The sequence below is a fragment of the Camarhynchus parvulus genome, chromosome 4A (genome assembly GCF_901933205.1).
Source record: "Camarhynchus parvulus chromosome 4A, STF_HiC, whole genome shotgun sequence".
Lineage (NCBI taxonomy): Eukaryota > Metazoa > Chordata > Aves > Passeriformes > Thraupidae > Camarhynchus > Camarhynchus parvulus.
This window is the reverse complement of record NC_044600.1, coordinates 10,777,931-10,790,862: the sequence shown is the minus strand read 5'-3', so window position 1 is coordinate 10,790,862 and position 12,932 is coordinate 10,777,931.

Sequence of the window (12,932 nt, the reverse complement as noted above, 5' to 3'; positions counted from 1 at the left end):
GCTCAAACTCTGCTGAGCTCCCAGTGTCTGAGGAGGACATGCTCTCCCCCGGTAAGGAAAGGCATTATTTCCAGCCTCCCATTCCTAGCTCTCTGTAATGCAGAAATGCAGCATGCAGCCCACCAGCTCAGTGCCTGCCGTGGGCTCTGTTGCCTCATCAGTGCCTGGGCTCTTGACAGGAGGGATGAGAACGGAGGGGGGCTCTGAGCTCTCCTTGTTTCTGTTCATGAACCTGGTGTAGCACAGAAGGCTCAGATGGTGCCATGCACTACTCACCACACCCGTCAAAATCTAAACACCAAAACTGAACAATCCTGCTTTTACTTCTGCCGAAGATTAATATGACATCATGACCAGTTTCAGAGAATTGAAAAGGATTTTATGTTCTCACTCTGTGACTTCTTCCATATATTAGCTCATGTATTAGCTTATCCTGTGGACGAAGACAGGTTTTCCTTTCTTACGTGTCAAATGTCATCTTTACTACAAGAGGAGGAGATAAAACAGGGGCTTAAGTGCTAAAGGATGGCAATAAGTTCCTGCAATGCCATGGGAATTAGGTGGCCTCTGTGGAAGTTAGGTGTCTCTCCATGTGTAAAGTCCATGGAGACACATGGACACAGCTCTAAATCTAGCCCTAAATTCGTATGCATCTCTCCAGCTTGAGGCAAATTGTAACATGAAGTTAGTTCTCACTGGCTGGTAGGGTTGCCAAGTTACCTAGATGTAGATTCTGTGAAATTGCTGCCTTGGTGGTAGTAAGCAGACAGGAGAACAAAGCACACAACAGCAAAGGCAAGCAGAGCATGGAGCCAGGGCCCAGAGGAAGCATAAAGCTTTTTTCTCCTGGATCATACAATCAGATCTGTGTTAGTTCATCATTAACAGTTCATCATCACAGTGACTTTCTGTGGTTATTTAATACAAAACCTTGGACACCATAGAGTGTGCTGAACCCATTAAAAGCAGCATTTGGAAAACTGAGTGTGGCATGTACAGCTTTTGAAATTGTTTTCTATAAGGTGTCTCCCACTAATCAGATGGAACCTGTGAGGGAATGAAAAGAACCAAGCAGCATGTGAGAGGTACTTACCTTAAGAAGAAGGGGGACACCTGTGTTATTGTTTTCTGTGTCTATAAAAATCAGAGTAATCATTAAAGGTATTTTTCTGTCCCTTACATGCAAGTAGGCAATCTTTAGTTTATCATATTAGGCCTTTCCACACCCTTCCCTCCCCTCAAGTTACCATCAGGAGCATCTGCCTCCTTTATCTTTTATCTACTGGCTATTACATGTCGGTATGTTTTGGATTTTTGTTTTGTAGGGATGATGCTTTGCTTTGTGCCCAGTGAGAGCTCTGAGGCTGCATGTACAGGGACACATGAAAAGGCATCAGTGGCTTTGTGACAGTTCTTCTGGGTGCAGACACAGCATTCAGTCAATATGCCTGGCAGTTTTCTGCTTTCTCACAGCAGTGCAGAATCCTCCTGAGAGGCTGGCAGGCAGGTGGTGGGATGGGGAAAGGTGCATCTGCAGTGCTGAGCAGCCAGGAGGGCGCAGTGCATCTTTCTCTAGCGATGATTTCTGCTGTGAAGGCACCGAGTCTGGAGTTCCCAGCTTTAAACCTGCCTCAACAAGGAGGCACAGCTGTACTGCTGAGGCTGCTGGAGACGTCAGCTGTCATCTGCTTTGTAGGAACAAGTGATGTGCCATTGAAAGCCTTCTCCAGTCCCTCTGTGCCTGTGTTGGGAGACAGAGCAGACAGGTGGGCAGGTGGCCATGTCCCCTGTGAGCCTCACAGACCCTGAGATTTGCCTGCCCAGAGAGGAAAGTGCAGAGCTCAGCTGCAGTGGACTTTGTTGTAAGGACTGAAATCCAGTTTAGTGATCTTGTGGTCACCCTTTGTCTTCAGATGGAAGATGTTATACCTCAAACATGAGCAGAGTGATGCTTAAAGCATGTCTCATGTGACTAAGATGCAAACCTCTTCAACAGAGAGGCAACATTAGCCCCTATATTAAACCCCTCCCTCATATATATATATATAATATATTACATATATAAAAATATATAGAATATATTTTATATATAAAAATATATAGAATATATTTTATATATAAAAATGTATATAAATATATAGAATATATTTGTATATATATATGTACTCTAAACAAAACTTTATAGATGACATATTGGCAAAACACTGCCAGAATAACTTTTTATGTGGGTATAAAAATATCCTCAGTAGGTGTAAATTTTATATGCATTTCAAAACCTAAACTTGACAAATTGATGGGTTTGCAGGGCATGTCTATATTCTTTTTTTTAAAACGATAAAATATTCAAGAGGTGTAGGCTCAGATAAAAATAAATGTGATCACATAATGTATCTGATTTAATTTATGGAGCAGTACCTGTCCTCCTTTAACAGGCTACTCAAGACATGTTAAAATGCTCTAATTCTATGAGTGTGCCAGCTTATCTCCTGAGAATGTTAATGCATTTGTTAACTTCAAGTGCTGTCCTTGGTTATAAGTGTAGATGGCACTTTTGTACCACTATTTACCTGTGCTTTCTCTTATTCTCTGTTCTTCTGCTTCCTCCTCAGCTTTGATGCTGTTCACTTACAGTTTCAACACCCTGACAGTTCCTATTAGCAGCTGCTGTTGTACACCTGTGGTGGGACTGTAATGGAAGCACCTTCTTTGCACCCTTTGCCTGATCTTTCCACCCCTTTTGCATAGCACTTTGCTTTTCTTGCATTTAGAATCTTGAATTTACAAAAGAACATGTTGGACTACTTATCATCATTAGCACTTGGTGAACTTTCTATACTTTATGCTTCTCTGACTGGGGTAAAACATCTCTAAGCTTCATATGTTGTCTAGGACAGGTTTCCCTGAGAGCCAAAACCTCCTGAAGCTTGCTCAAATTCAAAACGTTCAGATGTCAAAAGTACATTAAATCTGCCTTTCCCTCACATTGACCTCTGCATCAGGTGAATTGCAGGCTCACCAGGTACTCTGTCAGGCTCACCAGGTGCTGTACCAGGCTCTTGTCTCCCCTGGCACTGCAGAGCTCCAATGCAGGAGAAGCAGAACAAGATTTTTTTTTTTTTTACACCAGATGAAGCTTTAGTACTGGGTTAAGTGACCATCTCAGTAAGAAAAATACTTTTGGGTTCTGATAAGGTCTTGTGACCAGTGTCAGTGTCTATTGTACGGTCTATAAAGTGTCCTGGAAATCAATATCAAGGGATCCTTTGGCTGCAAACACGTCTTTTCTCATCTGAAACTAAAAATCAGAAGTGGAGACTCTATTTAGTGGGAGCATTTTTACTTCTTCACCAGCAGAACTGCAGACGCTTTTCCCTCTTAGGCTTTAACTTGATGCTTCACAGATCAGAGCCTTCCACACCAGAAATGTTAGTGATCATGTACCTGCTTCAGGAAATAATTACGGTTGCTTGGATGGAAATTGACTGATGGCTGAGCAAGCTTGAGACCAGTAGCACACCTTCAGACTGACAAGCCTTATCTCTGACCTGGGGAGGCCACAAAAACTTGTTTTGAAGAGCAAAGGGATTTTGGAAGGTGCAATTGTGTTTGCAGAGAGCCCCCAGAATACACAGCCTGCATGGCTGCAAGAAAGCCCCCCTGCTGAAAAGATTGCTGGTGAGAAACTGCAAACAGGGTCACACATAATTTATCCCCTCCAGCCAGTACATACCTTGGGACAGATGTTGGATGGAATGAGTTTGCTTTTTCCATTTTCCCCCGCTTTTTTTATTTGCTTTATTCAGAAGGTGATGATGAGAATTACGAAGCTGTTGGAGGAGGCAAGGGCCAGTGAAAGTTAATTTGAAAAACATATCTTTGTCAAAATGCAACAATTAGAATGCCTGGAGAAAGGATGGCTATGTTGGAACAGGGAAATACTCCTGGCAGACACATGATCATGTTCTGTGCACTTCTATTTGTGACCAGAATCTTGACCTAGTGTGATGCTGAATTATTCAATCATCTTCGTTAATTTGCTTCAAAGCAATCTATGGAATCTAAAAAAAGTGATTGGGTAGAGTTTAATTTTGCACGAAGTTTGTTTTAAGCTGTTTAGTTCTTCATGTCTAAAGTGTGACTTTTTAAAAATAAATTTGCTCTATGATCCTCATCTTGAGCTATTGATGTCAGTGGGAATCATGTAACTGATTGGAGGGAATTTGATCAGGTTTTATATATTTATTTTCAAGTCATATCTATAGAATTTGATATTAAATTACTTTGCACTTGGATAATCTTAACACAGAAAACTCAATATAGCCTTGGGAGAGGGAGGTGAATTCTATTCTGCTTTGTTTGCAAATGGAACCATGAGTTAAGTATGAATTCTTTATTATTGACTAAATACTTGTTGATAGTGATCTTTGTGAAATAGGGTGGGAGTACTACTTCATTTTCAGTTCCCAGGTTGCATTTCTAATTTGTAGTTAAAGCAAGAGTAAAATGGCTACAGCCACACAGGCTGACAAACAGAACATCCTTATGTAGAAGTCACAGAAATGTGCCAGTATTTTAAGAAAGGGATTTAGGTAGTTTGAAGAACCCAGATTTGGTACAAGAAAGTTGTCATGCTTGTTATGAAATGAATCATCAAATGCCCAATTCTTTCATGTACATCAGCACAGTCTCTAAAGAGATCCCTGACGATTGGCACCTGCTGGTTTTTGTGTGTGTAAAAAAACAAAGGTGTCTTACCTGGCTTGCTGAGCAGTTGGATGGCTCTGTGGTATCCTTTGCAATCATGAGTTACATATATTAATAGCTGTTGTTTTAGCGTTTGGTCTGTGCATTCTGGAATGTGAGCTGATATGGAGAATGCCTTAGGATTTGATAATCTGGAAATAATGGCAAAGCTTATTGCAGGCTAGAAAGACAGAGGAAAATATCCTGCTATTTCCCTTAATTTTGATCTGTGTTCTCCTTTATATTTTTTGAGAGAGAGGGGGAGGGAGAAAAGGATTTGGTTAGGCTAAAATATCAAGGTCAGTAAGTCATCAATGACAGATTAGATCAATACATGCTAAATTTGGAGTATTAGTGGAAGTGGAAAAGAATCAGCAGAAAGATTTCTATTTTGTCTGTGTCTGCAAAAGGAAACAAGTGTTGGAACCTGTAGGTTAAGCCCTGCTTGTAGGCATCTGCTGAGAGGTGTATTGAATTTTTGAAGGCTGGAGTATTTAATGGGAATATGAATAACATGACCAGTCTGTTCCTTGGATTTATGATATATTGTAGGCTGTTAAAAAAGGGAGAGGAAACAGATATCAAGAGTGGAGGAAATGAGTGCTTCTTTCAAGACTTCACAATAAGTTATTTTTGACATCAGGCTGTAGAAAGTGAAATTTTCTGAAACATAAAACTTTGAGCTTGGCTGAGAAAACTAAGAAAAGGATATGGACACATATTTGAAACTGGGACATGGAAATTATTAGTCAGAAGGGCAGGAATGTGTTTTCCCTCCTTTTGACCCTTTATCACAGAAGAAAGCTCCCAGTAATATGCAGAGGTGGCTTGTCTACCATGTCTCCAAGAGAGCAGGATTTCAAAAGACTGCTTGCTTGGGCTTAAAGTGCATTTTGCTTTGTGCCTTGAGTTCAAAGCAAGCCTGAAATTGCAAGTAGAACCGAAAACCATTGTGGTTTCACCTCATTTTTACACTGAGCCTATTGAGGCTTGAGTGATTTAATCCTAAAGCTGTAAATCTGGGTAGGTTCACACAGAATTTAGTAAAAGGTTATTTGAAAGAATTGCAAACTCCAAGAGATGTCAGAGAACTTTGGCTGAGCTTGTTACTTGAAAGTAATGGAGCACGAGGTCAGGGGACTTTTCCAGGATTTGCAAAGTTGCTGGGAAAATTTTTCAGAGTTCTGCTGTTATGAAGTCTGTGTCCAGCTGCATCATAGGTGCTATCTGGGGTCAAAACACTTGTGCTGAATTTATAGTAGGGAACGTTCATGAATCTCGTTATCCAAAATGCCCTTGATTTCAAAGAGCAGAATGAAAACAAGGCAAAAATGTTAAATGTAGAGTTGTGCTTATAAGGCTGTTTGTAAACTGAAAAAAGGCAGGCAGAGCAAGGAGGGTGGAGTGAGTGTTTGCACAGCAGGTGGAGTGGAAGTTTCCCAGGGTCAGGGTCCTTGGCTCCTGGCTGAGGCTGCAGTGCCTCTACCTTGGCACCTTTCCTTGAGCTCTTCTTCTGCTCCTGCTGCCCATGCAGAGGCAGGTGCTTGTTTCCCAGTCTAAATGGCCCAGGAAATGTTTTTAAATGGCTGCCTTGCCATGCTTGTGTTTCACTTTATGATTAAGTGAAACTTTTTCTCCTGCTCCATGGTAGCCATGACACTTCTGCATATTCCTCCAGCACAAATGAAACTGTTGGATGATTAAATCCCTCCTGGGGTTCAATAACTTTCCCTTTAAAAAGCTCCCCTTCTCCTTTCCCTCCCTCCTAGTCCTTGTTAGTCTTCACATCAGCAGCAAGCCCTGAACTGTGCTGTTTGTTTTGGGAAACTGCTGTTCCAAATCTCCTGCTGAGAAATGTTGAAAGCATCAGCCCAAGGGAGTGTGGACAGTGTCATTCCCTGGTTCCATGCCACAGGACTCTGTTGTCTCTATTACCCACTTGCTCATTTATGGTCATGGAGTATTTTGGAATTGAAATGTTTCCTTACTGATTAGGTGAATGGCTGTACTGGGACCATGTGGAGAAATGCTTACTTTGATCAGTGACTGAATTTTCCTTCCTCCTCCATAAAAAAATAAGGAGAAAATAGCTTCAAACACAATTATTTTGTCCTAGAGTTAGTTTTTTCTTCTTTTGAATAAGAGCAGTAGTGTTACATACAGGTTTGTGTGTCTTGGTGGAAGTAATTAATATAGATTACTCAATAAAGATATTTACTTTTTACATTAATAACACTGTTGTGGCTTTAAGTAAGCTGTATAAAGCACCTTTAAATGGGTGCATCTGTTGAAAAAACAGGTTAAATCTACAGGAAATAGGCGCAAAGTTGAATTGTCAGAATCACTTGGTTTTAAAATCTTGGTGAGACCTGTCCCTGAATATAGAAATAAAACTGAGGCACAAAGTGTATGTTTCCTGGGGATAATTTTTATCTTTAATAAGTAAAATAGCTGTCCCAGAAATAGACATAAATTTTGGATCACTCTCTTTTAGTCAAGCTTTTGTGCTACACCTCTAGAAAATTATCATCTCCAGAAGCAGAACTATGGAAATGTCTGTCTTATAAGTTCTTTCAGCCTTTAAAAACAAAAGCTTTAAAAAGATTGAGATCTTGCTCCCAGTCACGCTGGTATCAATCTTGGATAACAACACTGATGTTGAAATAATTACAGCAGCTTGATACTTTTGTCAATGATGTCAAAATCTGGCTTGATATCCAAGACTTTCTACCTCAAAAGCCAAATAGATTGTTTCAAAGTCTGTTATAACTCTGCCAAATTTTACTTTCTGCAGAAAATCCTTCATTACTTTTTCAGATCTATGGGACCTAGTTATAGTAATGGCAAGAGCCCTTTCTTTACACTCATAATCATATTGATTATAATGTGAGATGAAGAGTCCTCTGATAGAATAGCATTACTGTCTGATTTAATAAGATAATTGCTATCTTTATTCATAAATATTGTGTTTTATTGCTTTCTGTTAGTGTGCCACATGTGGGATTCATAATTTATTTCAATTAAACCAGCCGTCAGAGAAGGTAGTGAAATGTGATATTAGTAATGCTGCTTTTACTGTACCACCATAGATTTTCTGGAAATGGACAGGTCTCTATGGGACAAGAGCTCTTTTCCTGCCTCTCAAAAGCACCTGATATACCTGCTGATCAGGTCTAAATAGGAAAGAAAAATTAATCTTGATGGCTTGAGATACTTTCAACCCGAGTACCAGGAATTTGAGCTAAAAGGAAGAAGTGGGGGATGAAGAAGGGAGAGGGAAATGAGAAATTGAGAGAGTGGGCAGGAGAGAAGGAACATGAGAGGAGTTTCTGAGGTCAGAAAGAGAACAAAGGCTAAGAAAGAGAGATGGTGTAAAGTGCTGCAAAAGCAGTAGGAAAAGTACAAATGCATTTTCTATGCACAAAATACTTTTGGCCGGACAAAATGAAAGGAAGGCAGTAATAAACAGAGGAGAATAAAAGGCTGTTTTCCCTCTGATTCCTACATCTGTGGGCTAACAGCAAATGTCCCCTAATTTACACTTCTCAAGCAATGTAACACTCCCAAGCTTTCAGCGCCTTTACCTCACACCGTGGTGTTGCAGCCCAGTCTCTGAGCCATGCCCTCCCTTCCAGCAGATTTGGAGCTCCTGCAGCTCAGGCTGAGGAGGAAATGCAGTTGCTGGTGCATGTCAGGTCACTTTTGGGGATTCTGTGCCTGAATTCTGTGGGACACAGACTGAAGTCCCTTCCTCTGGCTGGCTTTGGTGGCTCTCAGGGGCTGAGGCTCACCAGCACTGACTCTGGGCAGCAGACTGTGGGCAGCAGCTGCTTGAAGATCAGTGGGGGAAAACTGGGGTGATTTTGAGACAGGAAAGAGCAATGTTGTTAGAAATGTTGTTCCCAATGTTTCTTTAGGGGGTGGCAGAAATGCAGCTGCTCCAGTGCTCTCCTGTCTCCTTCCCAAGGGCAAAGCCTCTTGGACGCTGCCCCTGGCTGCTGGGGGAGTGTCTGATGAGACTCTGCCCTCTGTCCTCTCCTGCATTCAGCTTGGCAACTTCTTCGTCTTGGCAGGTCGTTTTTTCAGAGCCAATTATTACCCTAGGAGCAATTTGCATGGAAATCAACATTGAAATGAAGTGTTGCTGTCCTGTGCTTAGCTCATTTTCCAAGCTTGGAAGTTCTCAGGTGGCAGCCAGCTCCTCAGGGCTCCTGATGGACAGCACCTCAGAGCAACAACAAGGGCTACTTGTAGAAACTGCAGTAAAATTTGTGATGCTATAACAGATCATAGTGACCAAAACTTGTTTCTCAGGTTGAGTGTGATGCACTCTTGGCATTATACAGCTTTCATGCAGCCTCATTTAATGTCCACTATATTTTACTATTTACAAAAGATATTTTTTTTTTTTTTTTTAATCATGCTGGAAAAGGCTGCTTTGTTACTCTCTGAAGTTCAGGGAGGTCTGGAGAGAATACTGCAAATTGAACTTTTCAACCTGGTGGCCCCTGCTGTCTTGGCAGGCAGCAGTCTGACAGGAACACAAGTTCAGCAACAGAGACAAGTAATGAAAAATGTGGCTTTGCAACAGTTCTCTGTCAATAACAAAGCTCATCTTTTTGTGTCAGCAAGACATTGCATGCAGCACACATTTCAAATTCAGTTAATCTCAAAATAATTCAAAAATCAAAGAGCTTATTCAACCAACAAGACATACCAGATTGACTCACTGTGTATTCATGGAGGGGATAGCAGAGGGAAAGAGAATTCAATATCAGAGTCAGAAAAGCAGCCCTAGTTTTTGCTTGGTCTAAATTGTTTTTAGAGCACATCAGCACACTGTGAATGCTAAAAGAGTTACCAAAAGAATATTTTATGATTGCATTGTTTGCATTACTCACCTAGGAATAAAATTGACAAAGGTGGCAGTTGTACATGCGAGCACATGCTCTTTCTGCCTCACTGCAAGACCTTGCATATTTTTAATGCTGTTTCAGGACTGCCTCTGCTGTCAGCACACACCTGACATTCAAATCTGGTGTCAAAGAGCATGTGCACACACAGTGATAGGGTAGGGGAGTTTGTGGGGATATTAGTGTTTGCTTACTCTGGTTCAATGCTTCCTGTTGGGGATGTTGCATGGAGAACAATTCAGACACTGCTAGAAATAGAATTGCCAGTGCCAAATTAATACATTTTTATGACAGGACACCTTCTAGACAGTGCCTACAGTGGGCAAAGGCATACAAATGGCAGGTTCTTATTAATTAGAAGAATGTATTTACCTGTGAATGTAAAGGTCAGGATGCAGGAGTGCCCCCCAGACTAACAGCAGGGTCCCATGGGCCCCTGTGCCACTCAGCAGGGAGTTAGGGGTGTCAGCATGTGGTTTGGGGTCGCTGGGATTAGGGCCAGGAGCTGTGGGAGTTGGCACTGCAGTCTGTCCCTGCAGTGAGCACATGGAGCCCTGGCAGCCCATGGCACCACTGGTTGTGCTTCGTCCTCAGCGCTCAGCTGGGGCTGAGCTGCTGTGGGATGGACCAACCAAAGGCTCCCCTCACTGCTCCAACTAACAGCTCTTCTGAGCAAGAATAGATTATTTGGCAGTAAATTGCTCTCATCTCTTGGGCTTTGAGTTTATGTAATTCACATTTTATCCTTTATAGGTATCTTAGAAGTTTTCCAGACAGTGAGCATGAATTGCTGCAGACACTCAGCAAAGTTCCACTGCTCTCCTGCACGAGGTGTGAAGGGCTGTTATTCTTGAGGCTTGTAGACAGCTGAATAAAGTACTTCTTTTCACCTGTTACCAAGGCTTTGTTTGTCTTTGCAGAGTGTAATCCAAGACAAGTCAATTACAGACACTTCTTTTAATTGTCAGTCAAACAGGGAAGGCAGGAACAGCCATGGAACACCTTTATTCAGTAGGGAAAGGAAAAGGCAGGATGTGCCATGGGATGACTTCAATTTCCACAGGGACTTTAACAGGGGGATGCTGTCAGCCTTGGGGTCACATGATAAGCATTTAAGCAGCCAACAGACAAGTAATGAAAAAACCCACAAACCCCATGTGACTTCTGGGTAATCTGGAAAGATAAGTGGGTTTTTTCTTTCACATATTTTATACAGTATTTCGTTACTAATTGGTTACTAATCTCTGCAGGACAGAGATTCTAACCTTCTACTTGGAGCAGGAGCTCTTGGGTCATGCAACTGAAGGAAAGCATTTCATTAACTTCTAGCCTACTCAGTAGGGGAAGGAAAAAAGTTTGGGATTACCCCTGAACTGTACTTTTAAAGAGAAGCAGTGTTTTCAGAACAGGTGGCTTGGCTCATATGTGGGGGAATCCAGTGCTCTGTTCTGTTGTGGCACTGACCAAACATCAAGAGTTACAGGGAAAATTATTGTTTCCCTTGGTCTCCAAAAGCCAGACATTTTAATAGTCTGTAGAGATGTGCAAGCTGCTTTAGGAGCACAGCATTCTCTGCACGAGTCTGTGTTAGTTCCAGTACTTGAGATCTTCAATTTGCTGAGTTGAGGGTCAGCAATGGTGGGTCATGGCAGAGGGAGTCTGGTAAGGCTAGCATGCCAATTTGCTGGGATAACTGTCCCATAAACCCAGCTTTAGTGCATTTTGATAAGATTTATTCAATTTCCCATGATGAAATTGCGGAAATTGAATAAATCTTACAGTGCACAAAACTACCTAAATCTTCATCAGACTTGTTCATCTTCCCAGGCAGCTCTGTGGCAGATCTCCCAACTCACCTCCAGTCCATGGAGCTGTTACAAGCTGGGTCATGTCCATGAGGGAGAACAAAAGATAAGAGGAGATTACAAAAGCATATTTGCTGTTGAACTCTTGCTTCAGTTGTTCCCTGTTGACATGCTTGCTGCTATATGTTCATTATGTAAACATCAATTATTTATCTTTCTTTGGCAGCATTCCTCCAGCTTTCAGGTGATGGAATGGGGTGGTGAGGGAGGGCACAGTGTGCTCCAGCATCCCCAGCTCAGCTCAGCAGTGCACAGTGGATGCTCAGCTTTCACACAAACCTTTTATTTTTTATCAATGTACATGGGGTCACTTTCCTTGTTCACAGAGCTTGTCCCACAGAGCTGGTAGGTCCAGTTGTGTAGCCTGAGGATGTGACATGGACAAGATGAGCCAGGCAAAAGCTGATGTCTCCAGTTGCTCCATTTTCTGTCTTTGCTTTTTTTGAAAAGGGCTCCTCAGCAAAGCAGGACTAGGCTGGTTTCTAGACTTTTTCTCACCCAGTATCAAGAGCTGCAGGAAGTAGGACCAGGTCCCTGTCCCCTGCCTGCCAATAAAACAAAAACCAGTGAAATTCTTTGTGCTCTATGTGGGTATTGATTCTAGAGGGCTACAGTTGTTGTATTGACAAACTGAATCAAATTAAAAACTGCTGCTGACTGTTCCAGCTCTTTGGTGAGTGAGGGCGACAAAGTTTCCAAAAATAATGTAGAGGAATAATCCCCAAAATTAGCATTAATGGGACAGAAAATAGATCAAGGTTCATTCACTAGTGATCATCTTGTCAAAGTTACATCTTTCTTTTCTGCTTTAAGCTCAAAGTTTTAGACTTTTTCTCTTTGATACTCTCAACTACAAGCGAAATCAAACCTTTTAGCTGTCTGGCTGGAAGCACTTATGTTTAGTGTAAAAGACATAGGCAATTTACAGCAAATAATAATGGAAATAAGTGTTAGAGATTCTGAGCAGGCAACATGTTATAAAACTTTATGCATTTTATACCCATTACACAGGCACAGCTCTCTTCAGATGAAAAGACAAGGCCTAGTTAATATTATTTCTTACATCTTCTTTGTCATGAATGCTTTTTTCACACCCCAGCACACTGTCGTTCTTCCAGTGCCACATGAGAAATATGTACACTTTTACATAAGGGCATTTCTGTAGGTTCTGTAAAGCTTTCTTATTACAAAAGGTTATTGACTACCTTGCAGAAGAGAAGTTGGGTGTGTCAGCTTACAAAAGTGTTGGGAAAGAGATGATTCCTAACAAAGCCTTGAGCATTTTTCCCAGTGTTTTAAGTTGTGCCATCTAGAAAGGCTGAAACGTCTCACTGTATTAGCAAAATTACATTAAAGCAATATAGATTTTAAGGTTCTTAATATTTTCTGTTTGGAGATGATGGCTATTGCT